The sequence below is a fragment of the Schistocerca nitens genome, chromosome 8 (assembly GCF_023898315.1).
Source record: "Schistocerca nitens isolate TAMUIC-IGC-003100 chromosome 8, iqSchNite1.1, whole genome shotgun sequence".
Taxonomy (NCBI): domain Eukaryota; kingdom Metazoa; phylum Arthropoda; class Insecta; order Orthoptera; family Acrididae; genus Schistocerca; species Schistocerca nitens.
Window position 1 is genome coordinate 273,662,664 of NC_064621.1, and position 27,942 is coordinate 273,690,605.

Here is a 27,942-nt window from a genome sequence, read left to right on the forward strand (position 1 = left end):
AACCAAATAGGAAACAACGGCTGAAGGCCTGAACAACAAGTCAGACAAACAATTTAAAATAAACTCATTGCTTCTTATAAAAAAATTTTGCTTTAAAGAATATACACGGCTGAAGGCCTTATTAAAAGGGGTTTACAAACAATCCTCGGCTGAAGGTCACACAAAACACACCGAACAACTAACGGCTTAGGACCTGGATTACAAACAGTTTGAGATAGAACAAATATTAAGGAAAAATATTTCTTTAAAATAAAATCAATCTTAATAATTTTAATTTAACACGGCTGAAGGCCGTTATATAAGATTTAAAAAGAACTAAATTAATACACGGCTGAAGGCCTTGCACAATACTTCAGACTAAAATGAAAATCACAATCTAAAACAAACAGAACAAATGGTGCTCGGCCTGAGAAGGTAGCTCAAACGTAAGGTGAGGTGAGACAGGCAGCCAAGAGATGAAGTTAAATAATCGGATGGCAACCCAAATTAGGGACGGCCCAAGAACCAACAAACAATTTAACCAATTCCCTTCCATTCGACCGATGGCACAACAATGGAAAACATTGGCTGAGGACAAGGATATGAACAGCACTCCTTCTTCAGAAATTGGCGTCTAAAAACAACCAAGGAAACAAATGGCTCTGAGCACTATGGGACTCAACTGCTGTGGTCATAAGTCCCCTAGAACTTAGAACTACTTAAACCTAACTAACCTAAGGACAGCACACAACACCCAGCCATCACGAGGCAGAGAAAATCCCTGACCCCGCCGGGAATCGAACCCGGGAACCCGGGCGTGGGAAGCGAGAACGCTACCGCACGACCACGAGATGCGGGCCAACCAAGGAAACAATAACCACTCTAAGCAAAATATGAACCTGTGGTGTAACCGCCAGGCACCACACTTGCTGGGTGGTAGCCTTTAAATCGGCCATGGTCCGTTAGTATACGTCGGACCCGCGTGTCGCCACTATCGGTGATTGCAGACCGAGAGCCGCCACACGGCAGGTCTAGTCTAGAGAGACTCCGTAGCACTCGCCCCAGTGGTACAGCCGACTTTGCTAGCGATGGGTCACTGTCTACATACGTTCTCCTTTGCAGAGACGACAGTTTAGCATAGCCTTCAGCTACGTCATTTGCTACGACATAGCAAGGCGCCATATTGAATTACTATTGATATTTTTTGATATTGATATTGTGAATCATGTACCGTGAAGAGCGACGTTCATCATTAACGGATTAAAGTTAAGTATCAAACTAATTATGTTCGCCTTCTGAATTCTCATTCCTTGTCATGTTCCAGACCTCACGTCAGTATAGTTCTTCCATCCTCACGCTAGCCCACATGAGCTAAAAAGCGTGCCTTTCGGCCTCCTCTAGTAACATGGTGTTGGCTCTTCTGCGAACACTACAGAACCAAACATCTTAAAAGGCTGTCGAACTACACGCTGTGCTGGACAGCATGAACATGATGAGGAAAGGCACACTGCCAGAAAACTACGCTAACGACCGAGGCAGGTAACTGGGGCATTAACGGCCACAGGGCAGAAAATACCACTGGTGCACTTTACTGGCAAGTAACAGTCAATTTAATAATTAATCACAATATAAGGAGACAGCTGCAAGATTTAGCCAACTCCAACGCATCATACGCTGCTGCTAGCCTGAACGGCCCAGGGAGCAACAACCCGCAAATGAACGAAGAGATGTTACGATGATTGTGGTTTCATAACAGCTGATCACTCAGCTTCAGCGTCCAGGTTCGGTGGCCAACGAACTCTGTCGCTCTCGCAGCTAGGGCCTCACGATCCGACAGCGCGTGCACGTCGCCAGCGGATTCGGCCTGGTTGAGACTTCCTCGCTGCTCCGTCCCAACCGACTGACCACCACATACACCACCACCACCCGGAAGTACTAGCGGTCACACCAAAGATAGTACGACAGTACTAGTATCGGTAAGTGCTGCTGTTGCCACTCAAGGAGGCAAGCCAGCAACTTCGTTACGCCAGTAAGTAAGGAAGAAACAAGACGCCACTCCATGTGACAAAATACCAAAAAAACAAAGGCATGAATGCAAGTCGCACACGGCTCAACCACGTACCAAGTGGCAATATTTGCCAAATAATTTTCTTTCACGCATGCTAAGCTCTATATGCGTGCTGCCCATGGGCTGCTATAAATCACTCAGGTCATAGCCAACACACAGTCAGTGTTGGATAACAGCATACCCAATAGCATCGAACGCATTCTTCACATTAACACATAATGGATATAGCTGATCAGCAGAAAAAATATCAGCTCCCATAGCACTCAGATGTTCTCAACACTTTGTTATTCAGTAATACACAATACGTTTCAATATGGTCCAGTACCTTAACTGCAGTGCCACTGAAAACACTTACTATTGAAGCGCTAAGACGCTCGCTGTTGGGGAAGACATCAATGTTGGCCTAAACCAGTTGGTTAATTGGCTCTCAATGTACAATATTCTATCGCACAGGCATGGTATTTGCGTGAGTTGCTCTTTATTATGACGTACCACTTCCTCTATTTCAAACACCACCTGCCTTAAGCCAATGTCAGGGAAGATGACAACATTCAGATGACGTGAACTGTAATTGCTTGGATAAAATTTTCTTGTGAACATCAACATCTCTCTAATAACTAGGAGAGCTGGTGCGTTTGTATGTATCCATGTAGCCCTTCCCTTCCACCATCACTCGCTCCCCTGTCTGACACTCTGGTATCCACTGTTATGCAATTGTGAAATGGAAGCAGAAAGCACATAACTAGAACAGCTGGTGCGTTTGTATGTATCCATGTAGCCCTTCCCTTCCACCATCACTCGCTCCCCTGTCTGACACTCTGGTATCCACTGTTATGCAATTGTCGTGAAATGGAAGCAGAAAGCACGCTTCTGCATTACGTGCAGTTGCAGTAGAATCGGAAAACTGACGACTCAGCAAACTAATATCATATCTGCTGGTGCAACCTGAGACATAGGTCGAGTCCACAAAATAACCTGAGACACAGGTCAGGTCCGCAAAACTCTTCTTGGTATCAGCCAATGATGGGAACCTGAGCACCGACAGCTTGACACTGTGCCTGTTGGAACCAGCCGGAGCAACTAGCGAACAGGTAGCTGTACTGCATGCAATGTATTCCTAGTAGCTTATCTTCGTCCGCAATCACATTGCTCTTTCCCTGACAGTCTCCTTCCAAGCATGCATTGTAGCTTGATATCAGGTAGTTGCACATTTCCACTTTGTTAAAAAATACCAGCAAAATCTGGCGCGAAGTCCAAATCCAAAAGGTAATGGTCGTTTACATTAACCTGCTGCAATATTCTAGACAGCTCTGCCGTTAGAACATACATTCTAATGTCGGTTAACTCCACGCTACATGGTGTAGCCACAGGATGTTTATATTACCCCAAAATGGTTTCCAGTGCGTCCTTGAAAATTTTTCCATTTCTCTTCCTGTCACATTGTCGTTCCCGTGTAGTAGGAAAGGTAGCTTTGCGTTAATACCACATCTCGCAGTGACAGTCTTGGAGAATCTACTACGTGCTGTTGTTGTTGTTGTTGTCTTCAGTCCTGAGACTGGTTTGATGGAGCTCTCCATGCTACCCTATCCTGTGCAACCTTCTTCATCTCCCAGTACCTACTGCAACCTACATCCTTCTGAATCTGCTTAGTGTATTCATCTCTTGCTCTCCCTCTACGATTTTTACCCTCCACGCTGCCCTCCAATACTGAATTGGTGATCCCATGATGCCTCAGAACATGCCCTACTAACCGATCCCTTCTTCCAGTCAAGTTGTGCCACAAACTCTTCTTCTCCCCAATCCTGTTGAATACCTCCTCATTAGTTATGTCATCTACCCATCTAATCTTCAGCATTCTTCTGTAGCACCATATTTCGGAAGCTTCTATTCTCTTCTTGTCCAAACTATTTATTGTCCATGTTTCACTTCCATACAAGGCTATACTCCATACAAATACTTTCAGAAACGACTTCCTGGCACTTAAAACTATACTCGATATTAGCAAATTTCTCTTCTTCTGAAACTCTTTCCTTGCCATTGTCATTCTACATTTTATATCATCTCTACTTCGACCATCATCAGTTATTTTGCTCCCCAAATACCAAAACTCCATTACTACTTTAAGTGTCTCATTTCCTAATCTAATTCCCTCAGCATCACACGACTTAATTCGAGTACATTCCATTATCCTCGTTTTGCTTTTGTTGATGTTCATCTTATATCCTCCTTTCAAGACACTATCCATTCCGTTCAACTGCTCTTCCAAGTCCTTTGCTGTCTCTGACAAAATTACAATGTCATCGGCGAACCTCAAAGTTTTTATTTCTTCTCCATGGATTTTAATACCTACTCCGAATTTTTCTTTTGTTTCCTTCACTGCTTGCTCAATATACAGATTAAATAACATCGGGGAGAGGCTACAACCCTGTCTCACTCGCTTCCCAACCACCGCTTCCCTTCCATGTCCCTCGACTCTTATAACTGCCATCTGGTTTCTGTACAAATTGTAAATAACCTTTCGGTCCTTGTATTTTACCCCTGCCACCTTCAGAATTTAAAAGAGAATATTCCAGTCAACATTGTCAAAAGCTTTCTCTATGTCTACAAATGCTAGAAATGTAGGTTTGCCTTTCCTTAATGTAGGGTCAGTATTGCCACACGTGTTCCGATATTTCTACGGAATCCAAACTGATCTTCCCCGAGGTCGGCTTCTACTAGTTTTTCCATTCGTCTGTAAAGAATTCACGTTAGTATTTTGCAGCTGTGACTTATTAAACTGATAGTTCGGTAATTTTCACATCTGTCACCACCTGCTTTCTTTGGGATTGGAATTATTGTATTCGTCTTTAAGTCTGAGGCTATTTCGCCTGTCTCATACATCTTGCTCATCAGATGGTAGAGGTTTGTCACGACTGGCTCTCTCAAGGCTGTCAGTAGTTCTAATGGAATGTTGTTATCTCCCGGGGCCTTGTTTCGACTCAGGTCTTTCAGTGCTCTGTCAAACTCTTCACGCAGTACCATATCTCCCATTTCATCTTCATCTGCATCCTCTTCCATTTCTATAATATTGTCCTCAAGTACATCGCCCTTGTATAGACCATAAATATACTCCTTCCACCTTTCTGCATTCCCTTCTTTGCTTGGAACTTGGTTTCCATCTGAGCTCTTGATATTCATACAAGTGGTTCTCTTTTCTTCAAATGTCTCTTGAATTTTCCTGTAGCCAGTATCTATCTTACCCCTAGTGAGACAAGCCTCTACATCCTTACATTTGTCCTCTAGCCATCCCTGCGTAGCCATTTTGCACTTCCTGTCGATCTCATTTTTGAGACGTTTGTATACTATTTGCTGCTTCATTTACTGCATTTTTATATTTTCTCCATTCATCAATTAAATTCAATATTTCTTCTGTTACCCAAGGATTTCTACTAGCCCTCGTCTTTTTACCTACTTGATCCTCTGCTGCCTTCACTACTTCAACCCCTCAAAGCCACCCATTCTTCTTCTACTGTATTTCTTTCCCCCTTTCCTGTCAATCGTTCCCTAATGATCTCCCTGAAGCTCTCTACAACCTCTGGTTCTTTCAGTTTCTCCAGATCCCATCTCCTCAATTTCCCACCTTTTTTCGGTTTCTTCAGTTTTAATCTACAGTTCATAACCAATAGATTGTGATCAGAGCCCACATCTGCCCCTGGAAATGTCGTAGAATTTAAAACCTGGTTCCTAAATCTCTGTCTCACTATTATATAATATATATGAAACCCGTCAGTATCTCCAGGCTTCTTCCATGTATACAACCTTATTTTATGGTTCTTGAACCAAATGTTAGCTATGATTAAATTCTGCTTTGTGCAAAATTCTACCAGGCGGCTTCCTCTTTCATTTCTTACCCCCAATCCATATTCACCTACTACGTTTCCTTCTCTTGCTTTTCCAACTGCCGAATTCCAGTCACCCATGACTATTAAATTTTCGTCTCCTTTCACTATCTGGATAATTTCTTTTATTTCATCATACATTCCTTCAATTTCTTCGTCATCTGCAGAGCTAGTTGGCATATAAACTTGTACTACTGTAGTAGGCGTGGGCTTCGTGTCCTTCTTGGCCACAACAATGCGTTCACTATGCTGTTTGTACTAGCTTACCCGGACTCCTATTTTTTTATTCTTTATTAAACCTACTCCGGCATTACCACTATTTGATTTTGTATTTATAACCCTGTATTCACCTGACCAAAAGTCTTGTTCCTCCTGCCACCGAACTTCACCAATTTCCACTATATCTAACTTTAACCTATCCATCTCCCTTTTTAAATTTTCTATCCTACCTGCCCGATTAAGGAATCCGACATTCCACGCTCCGATCCGTAGAACGCCAGTTTTCTTTCTCCTGGTAACGACATCGTCTTGAGTAGTCCCCGCCCGGAGATCCGAATGGGGGACTTTTTTACCTCCGGAATATTTTACCCAAGAGGACCCCATCATCATTTAACCATACAGTAAAGCTGCATGACCTCGGGAAAAATTATGGCTGTAGTTTCCCCTTGCTTTCAGCCCTTTTCAGTACCAGCACAGCAAGGCTGTTTTGGTTAGTGTTACAAGGCCAGATCAGTCAGTCATCCAGACTTTTGCCCCTGCAACTACTCAAAAGCCTGCTGCATCTCTTCTGGAACCACACGTTTGTCTGGCCTCTCAACAGATACCCCTCCGTTGTGGTTGTACCTACGGTACGGCTATCTGTATCGCTGAGGCACGCAACCCTCCCCACCAACGGCAAGGTCCACGGTTCATGGGGGGGATTTACTTCGTACATAACAATTAAATGATCCACACATCTCCTTCTTTAACATTACAGACTGTCCCTTCTCTATTGTTCCTGACAGATCACTTGTTCACATATTATAAGAACCATAATGTTATCACAAAAGAGTTCTATAAGGAGTGTAAGCGCACTTAAATTCTTCCCACTAAGTGTACTTTATTTGGTGTAATTTATACTACCAATATCAGTAACAAGATTTTCTGTGGTCTCCTGTAATAACCACAAACCAAAGCGTTCGTAAGTTGGTTTCTTCTTCCCAATAGCTGAGGGACTTTTATCATTTATGAGGAAGACTTTTTAATACATCCCACTATTACAGAAGCCTCCTTTTACACTCTAAAAATCAAAATTGGTGGTACTTCTGATCTCGAGTTCCTTCTTCTAAACTTGCTTGTACTTGCAATCTAATTGTAAACTTCTAGCTCAGTAGCACTACTGTGTGTATGCATGTGTCAGGCTCTCACAGGGTTGTCCGCAGCTCTTGGTCTCGCGGTCGCGTTCTCGCTTTCCGAGCACGGGGTCCTGGGTTCGATTCCGGTGGGGTCAAGGAATTTCACCTGCCTCAAGATGACTGGGTGTTTATGTTTTCCTAATCATTTCATTATCATTCCTGAAAGTGGTTAGTTTGGACTGAGCAAAGATTGGGAATTTGTACGAGCGCTGATAACCGCGCAGTTGAGCGCCCCACAAACCAAACATCATCATCATCATCATCTCACAGGGCTCTCAGGCACTGGGCGTTGGGCATCGAGTGTCAGTCAGAGTGCATGCATCAAATGTCATGCACCAGACATCGTATATGATGTAATATGCCAGGAATTAGGCATCAGGCAACCAGCACACGCATTCGATCTATGTTTGGTTAATGGTAAATAGTAAGGCAGCACCTCTTCCTGTCACGCTGGCACAACACATTATAACCGATGGCGCAACTTCATACGCGTAAGATGAACAGAGGAACAAGGCATCCGACGTTACTCGTAGGTAAGTAGAACTACCTAGCGAATTTCAAGTTAATGATCGCTTGATCAGTGCAGTAGTAGATACACTATAGTTTGTACGACTTGAGATATAAAAGCAGACATCTGTCCTTAATATTAATTTTTACTGTAGTGCCAATGCAGTCCAAAGTTGTCTCGGTGATTCTGGAGGTGGGAGTGCTTTGAGACTCCCTCCACCGACTCTGGAGGCATCATTGGGGCAATGGCGGCGGCAGGGGCTATTTGCAGAGACCTGTGATGGGTCTGGAGCTGCATCTGAAATGTAAATCTGCCAACGCAGTGTCCATGAATATTTCTCAGGCTGGATCCAGCATCCAGTATATCAGGGAATATTGCTTGGACTGACTAAAGCATGCACCACATCTTGGATATTGTTCGGGGCAGATCCACCTGCGCCAAGGCTGGAATAGCAGTTGGGTGGATTCATCTACACAAAACAATTCTTGACAATATAGTATAGTCCGAAACATGGATCTGCCACTGCTGTGTCAAGGAATATTGTTCAGGCTGGATCCATCTTGTGGTATATCATGGAATAGCGTACCATCACATGGTACATCTAGGGATACTTTTCAGAATGGATCATCCTGCGTTAAGTCCCCAGTAAAGCTTGTTGTGGATCGACTACAAAATAATTCCTGGACAAGTTTCGGTGTGGATCCACGCATGTATGATCTGGGACAGAAAATAAAGGGTCGATCTTCCTGCATTAGGTTTGTGATACTGCAGCTGCCACCAACCCCACCACCGCCAGCCCCTCCCCCCTGTTCCCCTACACCGCTGCTGCAACTGATGCTACCTCCAACAACACCTCTGGCATCGGTGAAGGGAATGTCAAAGCACTCCCACTTCTATTCTCATCAACGAAACTATGGACTGCATGCATATCGTGATATAAATACATGTTACAAATAGATAACTGCATCTATACCTCAGGTCTTACAAACTGCAATCCATCTACTCCTACACATCATGTGACCATTGACATGAAATTCCCTAGGTGATTCTGCTTACCTGTGAGTAAAGTCAGATACCTTGCTTTTCTGCCCACTTTACGCCTAAATTGCTGCACCATTGGTTCTGCATTATTGGTTATAATGTGTTGTACCAGCGTGCATGGATGAGGTCCTGCCGTACTTTTTACTATTAACCGAATATAGATTCGAATGGACGTGCTGGTTGCCTGATGCCTAATGCCTAATATCTGACGTCCGGTGCATGATCTTTAATTCATGACACCTGACACTTGACACTTGATGCCTGAGCCCTGAGCCCTCATACCTGACATCTGAGGTATGGCACCCAACACCTCACAGCCCTGTGAGAAACTGACACACACATACATGCAATAGTGCACCTGAGCCACAGCTTAACAGTTAGACAGCAAGTACAGCCAAATTTAGAAGGAAGATCAACTGAACAGAAGTAAAGCCATATTTGACCGTTAGAGAGTAAAAGGAGGTTTCTGTGGTAGTGGAATGTACTAATATGTCTTCCTCAAATGTGCTAATATATCTCAACTATTATGGAGGAAGAAGAGACAAACCTATGAAAGATTTGGTTTGTTTTTAGTACTGGAGAACATGGGCAATATTTTTACTGATATAAATTATGTCACATATGGTAAGCTTCTCAGCAAGAAGAATTCAAGTGTTCTATAAGAACCGTTTTGCGATATCAATATGGTACTTATATGTGATCAAGTGGACTGTCAGGAGCAAATAGAGAAGGGAAAGTCTGTAATGTTAAAGGAGATGTGTAGATTATTTAACGTAGTAATTTCTCAAAGTCCCTCACTATGAGCTGTGGCAACAAGGCCAAGTCACCGCTTCTTCTCCTTGGGAACGACAGTGTGGCAGGAAGAGAAGCAGAGGGAAAAAATCGGCAAGGAAGCTCTGGAATCCATTCCGAGGTGTTATAAGCAACCTGTGGCTACACCTTATAACGTGTAGCCAGCTGCTGGTACCTCGAGAAATTGGGATTTGTTAATTAAAAAATGAATTCAGACAAACAAACACCGTTCACAGATGCGAAGTGCATACTGCAACTCAAACAACTAAGCGTGGTCTTCAGTTACCGAAACGACTAATTTCGCAAACTTAACAAATACCACGCCCGCTCAACTATTCCCCAGAAAAGCATTGTTGGTCGAATCTCACCAAGTAACTTCCAGTACTCCTCTGCGAGCGGACCAGCTGTGAGTGGCAGTTAATAGCGTACTTGCCCAATCTTCTGGTGTATGGCCTTTGAGGCTGCCAGCTATAGGGTCGTTTGTGCAGGCAGAAGAAGGGGTGAGTCTCAAATCTTAACTTCTCGATCCAGTTTTTGAAAATGCTGCAAGTTATCTATTAATAACGGAAATGAATCTGAGTGCCATCCAAGACACGTTTCGCCAAGATTGCGACCACCACCCCAATGATATTTTAAGATCACGACAGAGCATCAACAAGAATAGGATCTTTTGTTTATTTTGTGGGTGAAGACATTGGCAGAAACCAAACATCTTTCTAGCCACGTTACAGAGCAGACATTGAGGCGCCCTCTCGTGCTGTTCCCACGGAAAACTTCCAACTTCCTCTTTCTTTAAGTATAGGCGACATTCCTCGACTTGGGCGTCGTGTCGTTGCACGCATGCGTTCAAGCCACTTGGTGCATTAGCTCCCATCGCATTGACATGACCAGCCACGAGAGGGGGGAGGCGCAAGGGTGGAGACTGCATCGGCCCTGAAGTCCATTTGGCACTACACGTTTATGGCGGAGGACGAATGCTTGCACCCCTCTGCCGTCGCTCTCTGCTAGGCTGCTATGGCGAATAAACAGAAAAATACAGCTTCCCTAGCTTGAACACGAACGACATTTTGATTTACATATGCATTTTGCAATTTAGAAAAGAACACCACAGTTATCCAGTCATTATGTTAATAGGCCTGTGGAGTACTGTTAGAGGAGAAACATATAAAGATAACATGTAGAGTGCACTACGAGAATAATGAAGCCACCTTAAACATTACATTTTGGGTAGGTCTTTTTTATCCTTTGCCCATCTAAGACATTGATCTTCTTGGTCTGTTTTTAAACAGTTTTTACTCCACTTGTGTACAATTTATGGCCAAATATGTCCATCACCGTGTAGATGACAGAGAGGCCGTACCCGCCACTTTTTCTTTCGCGAGTCATTTTGTCGATCATTATGTGTTGTGAAACTTCTTATGCAACTGGTGTAGTATCCCCTGCACCTCAGAATGCATTCATTTTGTTGCATCAGGTACCAAGGTGCTGCGATTCATATTTTCGCCTTGCGTGTACGTTGAATTAATCATTTCCGTTTTCTGACTTCAGTACTGATTTATAAGTTCATGCAGGTGGGTCTTTGTCAGTTTTCGACACACGCTGTTGCCAAGGTTCTCACCATTCCTCGCAACCAGCGCGTTTAGAAAGGATAGCTTCTGATAATTTTCTACCTCAACAGCAAACTTAGGTATTGTATGAAGATTGTTTAGATGTCTTAGGAAGCCACCAGGTGATTCCTCACAGTGGTACCACAGGACCGTACCTGCGCCATACCTTAAGTGCCAAAACATTATCTATTTTTGGAAATGCTCCATGAAACATTTGGCACGCACTGGACCAGGTGGACTACTCACGGTGACTCCTTCCACCTGTTCACAGAACTTGCCATTCCACATGTTGTTGTTGTCGTGGTCTTCAGTCCTGAGACTGGTTTGATGCAGCTCTCCATGCTACTCTATCCTGTGCACGCTTCTTCATCTCCCAGTACCTACTGCAGCCTACATCCTTCTGAATCTGCTTAGTGTATTCATCTCTTGGTCTCCCTCTACGACTTTTACCCTCCACGCTGCCCTCCAGTACTAAATTGGTGATCCCTTGATGCCTCATAACATGTCCTACCAGCCGGTCCCTTCTTCTTGTCAATTTGTGCCACGAACTCCTCTTCTCCCCAATCCTCTTCAACACTTCCTCATTAGTTATGTGATCTACCCATCTAATCTTCAGCATTCTTCTGTAGCACCACATTTCGAAAGCTTCTATTCTCTTCTTGTCTAAACTATTTATCGTCCATGTTTCACTTCCATACATGGCTACACTCCATACAAATACTTTCAGAAACGACTTCCTGACACTTAAATCAATGCTCGATGTTAACAAATTTCTCTTCTTCAGAAACTCTTTCCTTGCCATTGCCAGTCTACATTTTATATCCTCTCTATTCCGACGATCATCAATTATTCTGCTCCCCAAATAGCAAAACTCCTTTACTACTTTAAGTGTCTCATTTCCTAATCAAATTCCCTCAGCATCACCCAACTTAATTGGACTACATTCCATCCTCCTCGTTTTGCTTTTGTTGGTGTTCATCTAATACCCTCCTTTCAAGACACTATCCATTTCTTTTAACTGCTCTTCCAAGTCCTTTGCTGTCTCTGACAGAATTACAATGTCATCGGCGAACCTCAAAGTTTTTATTTCTTCTCCGTGGATTTTAATACCTACTCCGAACTTTTCTTTTGTTTCCTTTATTGCTTGCTCAATATACAGATTGAATAACATCGGGGAGAGGCTACAACCCTGTCTCACTCCCTTCCCAACTACTGCTTCCCTTCCATGTCCCTCGACTCTTATAACTGCCATCTGCTTTCTGTACAAATTGTAAATAGTCTTTCGCTCCCTGTATTTTAGCCCTGCCACCTTCAGAATTTGAAAGAGAGTATTCCAGTCAACATTGTCAAAAGCTTTCTCTAGGTCTACAAATGCTAGAAACGTTGGTTTGTGTTTCCTTAATCTTTCTTCTAAGATAAGTCGTAGGGTCAGTATTGCCTCACGTGTTCCAACATTTCTACGGAATCTAAACTGATCTTCCCCGAGGTCGGCTTCTACCAGTTTTTCCATTCGTCTGTAAAGAATTCGCGTTAGTATTTTGCAGCTGTGACTTATTAAACTGATAGTGCGGTAATTTTCACATCTGTCAACACATGCTTTCTTTGGGATTGGAATTATTATATTCCACATAAAGTACCTCTTTGATTGCATCGAAATAAGTATGTAAGAGACGGGGCGACGTGGAGAGAACGGGATTATAATTCCTCATAATTCACCTAATTATGTCACGTCTTTGTGGAAACTGGTGACAGGGAGACGGTAAACGGTAAGGAGGCCTCCCGCTCTCGGTTAGGCAACTGGGAGCGAAGTGCAGTGAGCAGAGAGGAATCCGTGCTGATACCGGGGGATTGACAACGCGGAATCCGCCCTAATTACGTCCGTATGAGTCCGGGAGTTACGCGTCAATTACGACGGCGCCCGATGCCCCCCGCCGGCTCTGCTCTGAGCTCTGCGCCGCTAAGCCGGCTGTCAGAGCGCCGGCGCCAGCCTGCTGCGACGCGCGGCTTCGCTGGCACATCTACTGCCGGGCCGCAGAAATCACTAGCCAAAGCGCCGCGGGCTATACCGCTACTAAATGACGTACATCTGCTGCTTTGTCTCTCCTGCACTCACTGCAACGAACACAGGATCATTTGGTGCTGCGTTGCACGCGCTAATGAAACTGCCACTAATAAGCCAAAACATTACGACCACTTGCATAATAGCGTGCTGGTCCACCTTTAGAAAATGGTACAAATGGCTCTGAGCACTATGGGACTTAACTTCTGCGGTCATCAGTCCCCTACGACTTAGAACTACTTAAACCTAACTAACCTAGGGACATCACACACATCCATGCCCGAGGCAAGATTCGAACCTACGACCGCAGCGGTCGCGCGGTTCCAGACTGTAGCGCCTAGAACCGCTCGGCCACTCCGGCCGACCCACCTTTAGAACCCAATACGGCAGCTATTCTGCGTGGCACGGATTAAGAAGTCCTAGGCAGTTTGCTAGTTGGCACGATTCCGCAAATCGACTGGAGTTTTGCTACTGATTAGTGTGTGCGTCTTTTTCCTCAGAGACGAAGCTGCGAGGTGGCGTGACAGTGGGGAATGGAGCCGCCAAGTGAAAACAGCAGAATGCGAGTTTAGCACGCTGTGGTAAGTAACGGCGGAAAGGGTGAAGATTGAAGTTCGCTAACGAGGACAACACGGCAAGGGCCACAACCATGTTTCCCAGAAATAACGCTCAGTGGAACAACGTTCAAAACAAGCGTTCAATGCGCAATAATCGCAGCTAAAATCGTGGCGTGGTGTTAACGTTGTGGACTCATTTTGCATCCCGTACTTGAAACTCGATTATTATTTTTAATTTTGTTTTCCATTTATCTACCAATGTCCATAGACGACTAGACCAATGCTTTCCAGTGCATATTGAAATAATGTTGTGTATTTTTTTTGTCTGCTAATTTATCTCTGTTGAATAAATTTAATAAAACAGAAAGAAACAATAAATGAATGAGAAAATTATTTGAAGTTGTTTTCTGTAAAATTCGTGGAGTGTATCTTGACTCATAATCAATTGCAAGTCCCAGTTTTCGGTAAAGTGTTCCGTTACGCAAGGTTTGTCACGAAATTATTGCCAAAGCGTGAAATCTTCGGAAATGTTAACGAAGTTTCTTTACCGAGTGAGATTCATACGAAGAAATGCCACTGTGTTTCCAGAATGAGATTTTCACTCTGCAGTGGAGCGTGCGCTGATATGAAACTTCCTGGCAGATTACAACTGTGTGCTGGACCGACACTCGAACTCGGGACCCTTGCCTTTCGCGCGCAAGTGCTTTACCGTCTGAACTACCCAATTACGACTCAACCGCGCCCCCAGAGCTTCAGTTCTGCCAGGCAAAGGTCTCGAGTTCGATTCTCGGTCTGGCACACAGTTTTAATGTGCCAGGAAGTTTCACATCGGCGCACACCCTGCTGCAGAGTGAAAATCTCAATCTGGAAATATCCCCCAGGCTGTAGCTAAGCCCTGTCCCCGCAATATCCTTTCTTCCAGGAGTGCTAGCTGTGAAAGGTTCGCAAAAGAGTTTCTGTGAAGTCTGGAAGGTAGGAGCCGAGGTACTGGCAGAATTGAAGCTGTGAGGACGGGTCGTGAGTCGTGCTTGGGTAGCTCAGATGATAGAGCACTTGCCCGTGAAAGGCAGAGGTCCCGAGTCCGCCACGTTGTCTTCACACAATGCTAATGGTGTTCAAAATTCATACATTCCGGACGTTTCTACTGTTGTTATCCTCCGACGGAATGCAGCATATCTCCCTAAAGAATAAACATAAGAATAAAAAACAAGAATTAATTATGACTTGATATTTAATAATGAAATATAAGCACATGGGAATTAAAAAAGATTGTAGCCCTTGAAAATACCATACAACAGGCAATTATTATATTTATATTACAGTTATTTTTTTATTGTGAAACCCAGTTGTAACGCCTTTTACGCCTTAAGTTGATAAGAAACGATCGTCTAGTAATAATTGAAAAAAATAAATATAAAGAAAATCAGGTTTCGAACGTGGGATGCAAAACTGAGAGACCGCAACGCAAACCACTGTGCCACCACATCAGCTGAGAATATAGCGCCATGAAAGTCATCTAAATTACTTCGAAATCTGGGACTGTCGTTTACTTGGAAACTGTCAAATATCTACGGATAAGCTCTTCTTCCATTTAGCGAAGTTTCTAGAAAATCGCCTTACGGCACTTGCCATGTTCCCCTCGTAAATGAATTCATAATGTTGTGTTGCCGTAAGCCGTTGATCGTCGCCAAATGTTCTTATGTAACAGGATTGCAATTGTATGGAATCATAAGATATGTGCATTTAGGAAAGTAATACAATGGTGAAGTGGCACAACGATAGACACTTTTATTATGACCAGTGGTTTATTCGAGTAATGTTGATGATCATCCAGTTGCCACTTTATTTTTAGAACATTGTCCAATGGGGTAGTTCCAGGCAATTTTACAGTTTCTGAAGCTCTGCTATCGACACTGCAAGTGCGAAGCTGTAGTAGAGAGCTGTACTGAGCACGCATCGTATGAGTTCCTGTCTATGAATCCTCGATCTGCCTGCTGGAACAGGGATCTGGGAGGACAAAGGTGCAGTATTATGAGTGAAAGACTACTGATTCTTGTTCAGATGGATGTATGGCATGTTTGGAAATGGTCTCGCCCAGAGACACAGTTAAGGAATTCAACCGGACGCACTGTCTCATCCATTAAAGATGTGTTGATTAAATCAGATTCTGTTGTATTGGTGTCTGACATATGATGCAAGTATTTGTTAATAAATGCTTTAAATTTTAAGACGGGGGAGGAATGTCTTCGGAATTCAAACTATGAAGAATGTTTTGCTTTTAATGTACTGGGTCAGTTGTTAACAGAAGTGCTTGTGTAACATTCTCTTGCCTGTTTATGGGCTGCCGGTTACTATGGATGAACAGATTATCCCAAGAGTCAGATTTTGATAATATCTGCATGCTATAATTTCAGTTTGTGGTTTCAGTGAATTAAATGAATTTTACTATGAACTTCCTTCTTGTTTACTTCATGAGTACCTTAAATTTCCTGCGCAAAGGAGGTTTCTCAAAGCACGTGATACCAAATGTCTAAGAACTGGTCACACAATTCCCGTAAATTATGTCTCAGTGGTACATGGAAGCGAAGCTAATACCCGATACGACACTTACGTATTCCGTCGAATTCAGATCAGGTTAATATGGTACCGAGACAATGAGTTTGACATCTTGCGTCTCAAACAACTGTAATACGATTTTGTGACGCCGAAAATTATCCTGCTGGAAGATGCCATCACTTTTGGGGGAAGCCTTAAGTTTGAACGGATGCAGGTGGTCCGTAATAATGTCGATATAGTCCACAAGTGATGATAGTGCTCCGACTGACGTGCATCCACAGTACGGTGCATGTTTTGAGCTACTGTTGGCCTGGATGATGGAGTAACTGGACACGACCATTGACACAGTGTAGCATGCTGTCGGTAGGCGTTGGGCCTACTCGGGCAACAGTAAGTTTTATGCCTGACGCAAATGATTACATAACTCCTAGGGGCTAGCCTTCCCGCAAGCAGACACTATTTGTCCACTATATGCCTGGCCACCAGACGACATCACAGGCTCTGATAGACGTCGCTGGTCCCATGGACCTGTTCTCCTTCGCAGGCCACTTCACTGAAAGTAGTTGCCGCTGAATTCTACAATAACACGTCGCCCATCACACCCAAATTCTCAACTTATACCACACCATTGTAGTGCCCCTGCTCATTAGCCGCATTAATCACTCTATCCAATGTGTATGTATGGCATAGTGGTCAGAATATCTGCGTGGTCAGCAGCAAACCTTGGTTCTAATCCCAGTGTGACATAAATTTTCAACTTGTTACATTAATATAAATTAATTCCCACTGGTAGCTAATGTCTGTATTTTCTTTATGGATTCATTCATGGTGGCTGCAGGATGAAAGTGGTGTCTTTTCTTTCGGACTTGTCCGAGCGGACGGACACCACATATATAATAAATGAATACATTGTCCATTGTAGGCTGTATTGTGCTTTATTAAGCGTGTCCACGGTTTTCATAAAGCACAATACAATCTAAAACGGGCAATATATTCTTTTATTAAACACATACAGGCCGCGGATCCCCATAGACGTAAAATCTACATGTATAATAAATTCTCTCTTGTTAAACAAACTTTATCTGCCAAACCAGACGGACGCAACACAACACTAAATATAATTCAGTTGACCAGGAGACACTTTTCCATTAATCCACGGTCCTATCCCAATAATACTGTGTGAACTGTAATCGTAAATGACGATGTTGTTGGATCGACATCGGTGCACTTAGGGCACCGTTTCAACAGTTTGCGATAAACAGCATGCTGTGATACACATGAACCTGCACCAGCATTGCGCCCTCCCGAGAGATCTGCCTCAGATTGCCATCTATTCAGCTGATCAAAGTGGGCAAGTCTCCATTCCAACATTCTGCTATGTGCAATGTACGTCTATCACCTTGTCACTTATTATATTTGCGGAATGTATCGTCACTATAATGGTTCCCCATTCGTCTCTGCTCTCCTTATACAGGATTAGGCATATAAGTTACACATTGTAATCATTGGTACCTTAATATGAATCCACTTGAATATGTTAGTTGTATTTTCTCTGCATCAAGCAGTCTCCCAACAAACGTCACATAATTTAGGACCTAAAGTTTTCTGCATGGTTGTAACTGCACCACTGAGTGTACTGTGTCTGCTAGTATATACTAACTGTTTTGCTTCCACATGTCCACACTTGACCTGATGCCCAGGAGAAAATAAGCATTAATGGCTTGCTTGTCAGATGTGCTTGCAGGTACTAACCAATCTAAAAATATACTACTCCTAATACCTATAGTTATTATTCTGCAAACTAAGTAAATACGAAAGTTTTGCTGCTTATTACACTGTACTCAGTCACCAACAAAAATATCTGCACTCATTCCCCAAACACATGGCAAACATTTCTTACCACATCACATGCCCACACCACCACCAGGTGGCATTCAGTCTAGCAGTGGGAAGTGATCATAATGTTTTGGCTCATCAGTGTACTTTTCTGACAGCTTAAATTTACGTGGAGACGTTGTCTTAAGTTCTCATACATCAGATTTGGAGTTATAGTTCTTTATTAAAGAAGTTGCAGTGGGTTCATAGGAGCAATGTAGTGAGCAAATAATTGGAAGTTACAACATCATATTAAGTACGAACGTTAGTAGAGGTACTATCTATCTCCAAACAGGACACATTCACTTCCCAAAAATACCAGTAAATCCAAATTGATCTTTTCGTATATCTAATACATCATCGGCATTACACATGCATATGTACTTCTTACAATGATTCTTCTGGATATGCAAAGAAAACCGAAATGTGATCACAACTAACAAATTGTAGCCCAGTTTAAATGCGTGTTTAATTAACAGCGCAGCCTAGTTATTTATCCCAATTATCGTTCAGACTAGAAAAGAAATCTAACTCGTAGGCTAACTGAAACTAATTTGATGTACGTGTTTTGAATGTATTACTAGAATACACCTATACAATCTTTTACAGTTTTATTAGAACATCAATTTAACACGCATCTCGGAAACGAATAATATCAGTTTCCCCTTCGAAAACAGGAATAAATAAATTTTCTAGTGAACCCACTCATGAGTAATCAACACAATGTTGATCATGGGGCAAACGTGGTGGTCTCAAAAACGCTTTCGAGCACGTCGTTCAAAATGCCTCTGAGAACTATGGTACTTAACATCTGAGGTAATCAGTCCCGTAGACTTAGAACTACTTAAACCTAACCAACCTAAAGACATTACACACATCCATGCCCGAGGCAGGATTCGAACCTGCGACCATAGCAGCAGCGCGGTTACGGACTGGAGCGCCTAGAAACTCTCCACCACAACGGCCGGCGAGCACGTCGTAAAAGCGCCTCTGTCGCATGTTAATCGAAATTGTAAACTCACACATCGCCAGAAGCTATAACCTACTAAATTTAGAAGAAAACTAGTTCGCAATGAGTTCTGAAGCAGAATTTCGTTGGGAGTGGAATTTGGCTAGGGATTGTGTGAGCGTTGGCTTGTAATCAGATACAAATTATTGACAATATGTACCATACAATAAAAGGAAGGCATGAATGAGGAAGCACATCCACCAATTAGCACATATATTTGTTAAATAATCCAGTCATCTGATGTAATAAAGTAGTATCCAGTAAAATGAACTCTTGCCCCAAAATCATAAAAGACCCATAAAGGGGCACAAGTTAATATTCTGTCACCAAACCTGAACATAATATATTGTATCCAGTATAATGTTTGGCTTCACAGCGAGCAACTTTACTAAGGCGAACAAAATACAGCCTGCTTTATCAACATGCCTGACACCTTAAGTGCAGTAAGGTTGATAGAGATTATATTCGCCCGTTGCAGCTCTTTGTATTCTAAACTCAGTACAGCTTCAGAGGACGAAAGTCCACTTCGAGCACAACTGAAAGGGTCGTATTGACGATGTGTGTAGTGGATGCTAAGTATAGTGAGGTCCACGACCATCGGAAGTGGTGATAAGCCGTGACGCACTGCACCACGAGGCAGTCAGCCTTTGCGCCGTTGAGACGCAAGTCCAGGCACGGGAGCAACTGACGGACGTGCAGTATCTGATGATCCACACGACGGCGTGAGATGGCACTGTGTGACGGGTGGCAGCAGTGGTATGTTCATATGTTCAATGGTCCGAAGCTCAGACTCGAGGCGGCTGAGAGTCAGCCTGTAAACCCGAGCAGAACTGGTTATCAAGGGGGTGAGTGTCGACCTAGATACCCGTCGCGGAGGAACGTAGTCGTGGCGCCATATGGACACGTGAACATGCGGACGCAAGTAGGAGCCTCCGACTGCAGCTATGTTTACTCCGTACTGCACAATTGATATCGGCCTCCAGAAGCTCTGGCGACTGCAGGAGGCTTGGCAGGTATATGTCAGCGACTCCTGTGTTGCTAAACAACCTCCCTAAGTAAGGCAATGGCTATACCGATAACACAGATATAAACAATCAACAGAATCACATTATACACCGTACACGAAAGAACAAGAAAAAACAGATTACAAGAAGACTTACTTCCAAAACAGAATTTCTCCTCGCCGTTGTTCACCAAAATACAGTTCAATCGTAAAGCGCACTGCTCCGCTTGTTACAGGCCCCAACAACAACCTCGCCATGTTTCATCATGTAGAACCTTGGCAGTACAGACACAACGGTTAGTATGACAAAATTGCGCTATATGTTGAAATGCAGAGAGACGGCGTGGGTTATCCCCCGTCATAAAGATTCCCAACAATTAGTAATAAAATGATAATTATTAAATACGAAAAAATACTCGACTTAAATTATGCTTCTTCTTGTGAAATGTCCAGCACAATTAGTCGTTTGAAATTATTGCAACTCCTCTAAAATATTAAAGTCTTGTCAGTGTGCCTCTGAATGATTCCTACGTAAAGTCCAGAGCTGGACTATGATTCCTACGGAGTCTAAGTATCAGAGACGACGGACGGGCACTGCAGCTTATAGACTCGGCGGTAACTGGCGACTGTAAACGACTCGGCGCACTGAAGAGAACTGTTCGTCGTGGCTCAGTGCTCCGGATGTTTAACGAAGCATCACCAATCGCTACCCATACACGTGATGCTTATTGGTTGGCAGTGCGGGCCCTGCCGGACCTCGGTATGGTTCGTACTGCTAAACCATACTGCTTGCTGCGCTACGACTTTTACGAGCGCTCTTATCGACTGTGGTGCGGTACTCTCTGGAGCTGTGAGTACCTCACCACACATACACTGCCTTCTAACCGGGTTAGCTATAAGGATTTCCAGTAGCTCACCCTCGCTCCCAGCTGCTGTATCTTACGGGCGTACACAGAAAAACACCGTCCGCTGCTCCTGCCAGACGAAGCCTCGTATCGACAGCAGGCCACACCAAGTCTTCCCCATTCTCAGCACCACTGGCTCGCTGCATTGCCCCACTATCCACTCTCACTCCAGACGGCGCTCTTGAGCTTCCGTCAGGGTGTTTTCACTTTCGCTCACAGATCTCAACTCCCAGCCTGCTAAATCGTGTTTACTTTTGCGACCAGTATTCGTGCGTCCACCACGTCACGGAATAGTTCTCACTAGGCACATCAAAGGCGTGACCGACGGCAACACACAAGTTCATCCGTAGTGGCAATCCCCAGCCCTGGGCTACACCTTTGTCTCGCCAGCTGTTTCCCACACTAGCCCGATCTGCCTCCCACATGATACGGCCGTAAAGGTCCCTACTTCCGACCGTCCTGAACTGTCCCGCAGTGCCGCACCAAACCTCAGCAAGGCACTGCGTCTGCCAACTCGCTGACACTCGCGTTCGTTAGCGCGAACGGAGGGCCCGACCCGGGGTGGTGCAAACATCTGGCCGAGAAGGGAATTTAATAGTTTTATTAGTATCGGGGGATAAAATCTGCTGGATTCCCGAGCTTCTTACACGCTTTATTTACACACTGTCTTGTAACATTGCAAACTTTTGTCGTATTGACGTTACATTGGAAAATAGCTATAGATCCCATTTCAAGTATGGATGTGGTGGCTAATCCAGCCAGTTCTAGCGTCATCGGCTTCTTATATTAGATGCTACAGGTTTCCAATCGTTTCCAAACATTTCCAGTAATTTCTAAAAAGATCTATTGGTCCCAGTGCACTAAACATGGACCTAAATAAGATGCAGGCTGACACTAATTAGCCTAACGAACAAATATGGAAATCAAGAATAATATAATTCGTATTTGATTACATTACCTAACGAAAGATGGTGAAGTACCCACAGGTGTATTCAGATGTCAATGTCAATCGAAGATACACAGTAATGCTGAATTTGTTTCACCTACTTGACTGTTTAAATGTTCTAATATTAGAAATATAATTTTCACGAAACGACATCATTTTGCCGACAGTAAGATGATACTAAAATCATGCAAATGTAGTCTTTAGAATTAATGATTTGTAGTAAAATTCTCCTGTCTCGTCCAATATCTCCAACAGATTAAATTTCTGTTATCTTTATGAAACTCAATCATCGGGCCCAGAAGTTGTTGTTGGAAAGCGGAAAAGTTTGTTGACACAAGACTGAGCTTTATGTTAAGTTTCAGTGCAATAAATGATTTTCATGATAATAGTAATAATGATCGGACTTGGTTCGCACTACACACTGCAAGCTTGAATGATGTACGTTGAAAAGTGGAAAGGATGGCGCGCTTATGGTGCGGGATCGTTGCGACACGAAACAGACCACTTCCAAATACCATACCTAACAGGCTGAAACATGCACAAAGGCTTTAGACGATACGATTTAATAAGCTCAGTCACATAGTTAATAAAAATGCTGTTAAGTTCAAACGAATTATTATTTAAAGTTTGATTACAGGTCATAAAACATGCGTCACCCTGCAGCATGGCGCTCAGAACTAGAAGAACCACAGGTAGAAAAAGACTTCTCGTATTTCACTTTTTCCCGCAAAACAGAATACAACAGAATACAGATTTTGATCAAGACACAAATGTGTTGTTTGGTTTTGGCAAATAATTATATCGTTGAGCTTATCAAAGTGCGATTGTTCGTTTCGATACTCAACATTGACGGATTGTAATTGTTTGGAGTTTCAATTCTTTGTCAGAGATAGAACGGCCATGGGAGTCCATTAGCATTCATATGTGTGTAGTTAATAGACCTGGCAGGGAATATACAGAGCTTGAACAGCTTCAGATGCTGAGTGACACTATTAAGGACATGCAGATGCCGCCTACTCGTCTGACGGACTTCCAGAAAGCATTCCTTTTTCATGTCCCTATTTTTTTTTGTTGCCTAAACAAACGAAGACACTAAACCTACAAACATTTTTAGAGTAAAGTTGCTGTAAAACATTTGACAACAGCAACAAAAATTGTTGATGGAACAAAATATGAACAGGGCTATGTGCCAACCACTCTAACATAAAAACTGGGGTAAGTCTACCACTTACTGCCGTAAATAAAGGAGTGTAGGAAGGATAATAATAATAATAATAATATCAAAAAATGGAAACTACTTTTCACAGTTTTTCTATAGTAACTATATCATTATGAAAAATCAGGTAGGCCTACAGAAGTCCTGTGTTAGCAAACAAACTAGTTAAAGAACAAAGACAAACCCAAGCACGTTTCTGTGTTGTTACAAGTTTTATTTCAAAATGAAAGTTTTAAAAGTTACATTTTGTGTTAATTTACCACTATTTTATAAACAAATATTACAATGTTACAGTCTATAAACAAGTGCTGTGTTTACTCAGATTTTTGTAAAACAGTTTGTTTTCTTGTTTGAGATAAGGTACTATATTTTTTAAGTCCTCCTCCTTCTCAGTGTTCTATCTGACTGTTATTTCAAGCTGGGGTAGATCTACGCCTTTTATACTTACTCGTCTGACGGCGTTATCAACACGTGACAAGAGTTTCGAAGGAGCGTCACTGTGATTCTTGATTTGGCAGGCTGGTCAAATCGTGTAGTATCCAGATCCGTGAGGGATTCGGACGTGAAAGTGGCCTGATGTTGGTCTGCATTGTAACTTGAGGGCAGGCAAGGTTCCGGTCGACAACGTTTGACCACCACAAAGGAGATTCGCCGTATTGCGCTCCAAGCACATCGTAACCCCTTCACATCAGCGCCTAACATCCGCGATCAAGTTAATTTGTGTTACCCCGCACTACTGGTCGGAGATTAACAGCTGCCAGGTTAGTGTACTACCGTCCCAAGAGTAGGCTGCTGTTAACACCACAGCACAAACGGCTGCGTTTTCAGTGGTTCCACGACCAGGGAGCATGGACTGGTAACACCTCACTTTGAATTGTGCTGTGCAATGAATCACGGTTCTGTATTACCCCAGAAGAGGGCGACGACCTGGAGAGAGGTCGCACTCTTCCTGACTTTGTGGGGAGCCACAGGGGCGGCAGTCCTGGCGCATGGTGTGGGGAGCCTTCAGGTCACGACCAGTTGTGACTGACGGCACAACTTAACGTTATCTACGACAACCAGCCCATGACTTTAGCCCACCTCGGTCATTGTACAATACGTCTGAGGTGGTTTTAGTTAATCATTAACACTGGTGCCAGATGTGGTGCTCAACATGGTCAAGATTATGTCATATTGGTAAGTAGTCTCAAAGTGCAAAGTTTCTCAAAGTGCAAAGTTTTTTGTAAATTTTATTCGATTTTGTAATCAGCGAAATAACATCACATATTCTCTCAACCTGTGAAGTTTCACTGCACTTTCTGTTTTCCTTTTTTGGTCAGGCAGTTTATTTTAAATATCACTCCTTCCCACTCATATCCCTCTTTACCCATCGTATTAAACCAGTCGAAAAACTGATGACTTTATTTACAAATCTAGGACGTAATTCCGTATCGTTGAAATCGCTCCAAATATGCCAGATTGGTTTTGGAACATTCACACGTCCATCGATCTATATAAGTATAGATTAGCTCATTGCAGACCTTCAACAGACTTCTGATACTGAGGCACGTAGTGCTGGCGGAACTGATGGATCTAAATTTATCAACCACTAACTACCAGAGTATGGATGAGAGAGCGACAACAGCGATAGTGAATTTTGCATTAACAGCGATCAGAATGGTGGAAAATGCTTTAGGTTATTCTCAGAATGAACCGTCAACCGTATGAACAACTACAAACGGAAGAATATCGCGAAAAGTTCCCGTGACCCCCACTGAGATATCACTATGAATGGTTCTCAGGTATTTCTAGGATTTAATTTTCTTGAGGAAACACAATTTTGTGATTAACCCAAAGAAACTGTAAATGGGAAAGTTAGTCGAACGAACCGAGAGCTTCTAGAGTTCTAAATGTATCCTTTGCTGCCCCTATCGCTTAATAAATACATTCTCCAGCCACTCACTCTAGTCGTTTAAAGTACCTCTCGTTACAAACGTTGAATCCTTTTCCATTTAATTAAATCAACCTTAGTATACGATAAACATCGTCAACATGGTACATTTACTCGCACTTCTTGCATATCTGTGTCACTGCAGTACCACATCCATATACATGGTGTAACTGGTCCAGGTTCAAATTTTTTTATATGTAGTACCTTAAAATGTACACACATAAATTGTAGACTAATCATAAAATCCATGATAAGTGCCACAACTGCTGTTTTCAGGAAATCACAAAAACTTCCAGAAAGCATTCCTTTTTTATGTCCCTTTTTTTTGCTGCCTAAACAAACAAAGACTCTTAACCTACAAACATTTTTAGAGTAACGTTGCTGTAAAACATTTGACAACAACAACAAAAATTGTTGATGGAACAAAATAAGAACAGGGCTATGTGCCAACCACTCTAACATAAAAACTGGGGTAAATAAGGGAGTGTAGGAAGGATAATAATAATAATAATAATAATAATAATATCAAAATCTGGAAACTACTGTTCACAGTTTTTCTATAGTAACTATATCATTATGAAAAATCAGTTAGGCCTACAGAAGTCCTGTGTTAGCAAACAAACTAGTTAAAGAACAAAGACAAACCCAAGCACGTTTCTGTGTTATTACAAGTTTTATTTCAAAATGAAAGTTTTAAAAGTTACATTTTGTGTTAATTTACCACTATTTTATAAACAAATATTACTATGTTACAGTCTATAAACAGGTGCTGTGTTTACTCAGATTTTTGTAAAACAGTTTGTTTTCTTGTGTGAGATAAGGTATTATATTTTTTAAGTCCTCCTCCTTCTCAGTGTTCTATCTGACTGTTATTTCAAGCTGGGGTAGATCTACGCCTTTTATAGTTTCCATCCTCACATATTTTTGAATACATTCGTTTGCGTCCACGTTTCAACTTCATTGAATCTTCTTTTTTTTTTTTTAATGCTTTTCCTGGGTTGCTTTTGGAAATTTTGAGCCAAAAGGACTTGGAAATTTCTAACTTTTTTGTGATGAGGTGCTCTTTAGCTACTATGGAGAAGTCATAAAAATCTTCATCGTTCATCATAGTGGTTAGAAAAGGAGTTTCGCTATGACATTACACAAAACTGTCACGAGATCCAAAGGAACTTCAAATTTGTCTACTCTTTTGCTTTTTAAAATTAGAGCAAATTCTCCATCACAGGTTAACTATGAATATCCAGAGACGACATACTTATGGTGAATTTCGTCAGAGAAATCATTACAACCCAATTATATCCATAGGAACAATACCAGTTGATTTTTGTTTTGGCCGCAGCTGTTGTCAGACCACACTATTAACTTTTTTTCTGGGTAACTTTACTTGTAATCCCCCTTAACACACAGCTCGCTATTTCGTTGCCTCCCCTGCCACTCTTGCACTCGTGCTAAAGAAACATAAAACCTTTATTTTTATCTGCCATATGCAATCCCAAATTGTAACAAGAATGTTGACGTAAATAATACACTTGGCAGTGTAACAATGTTGGCAAAGAGAAAACCTGTTTTAAATATAAGGAAACTGTGCATGTATCATTTCTAGGAGTGGTAGAATATACATGATCACGCTTCATCTCTTTTCTAGCCCTTTCAGCGTGGTTATGATGAAACTATAGTGAAGTACGATGTACAGCTCTATTGGCTGAATCATTCAACATTTTACTTTTAAGCAGATCATATGTGTTACAGGTATCTTTCCTTGGGCGGTAAAAACTCAGTTTGGGAAAGTGTTCTTTCAATACCTTTTTTGTAGTACAAATATCTAATGTTTGAGTTTGGACAAAGCGTAACAAAAGCCTCATACATTCTGCTGTAATTTAAATCTTGACGTAAAAATAGAAGGGAGCTTTCAGCCCTTGTGTAATGGTTTTCGTCCTTGGGGAAACTTTTGATGTGTTCAACAATGCATTTTACATCAGCAGCTGTATGTTTCCTTTCTTTGTTTTTATTTCCCCTACGTTCAATGTAGGTAACATCACCACTCTTTTTTGCCTTTACCAGGGTTTCCATTTTTCGCCTGGTAATTTTGTGTAATTCCAGATAGGTTTTTTGCAAAGTTGAAAATGTCCGACTTCGTCCTCAGGAACTGTATAAAAAACACCAGCCTGTCTGTGACACTCCTCGGGTTCTTCTAGCATTGCATACACATACGTTTCCCATCCAAGAAGAGTTTTGCTTACCATTATCACCTAGTTCGTAGAACTGATTGAATATGTTTAATCTGTGTTCCAATGCAATGTCTCTACATTGATAGCGGCACCGGCATGAAACCTACAACATACAAACACGGGAATTAGAGGCTTTAAATAATTTGTGACTGCCATGAATAACCTGTTTGTTTGTTACTCTGCACAGTTAGCAGGTCTACTATAGTCCAGGAACCAAGTCAAATATAACCTAACGTTGTCTGCCTAATCTAAACATAGGTTAGTTAAAACGCCACAGAAAAATTATAATCAAACGAAGTTCTTATAAAAAGCCTTAGTCCTAAGGCGTTAAAGTTACCATGTACATACACTTACCTCATCAGGCGGAGGTTGTTTTCGAGATACAATAAGT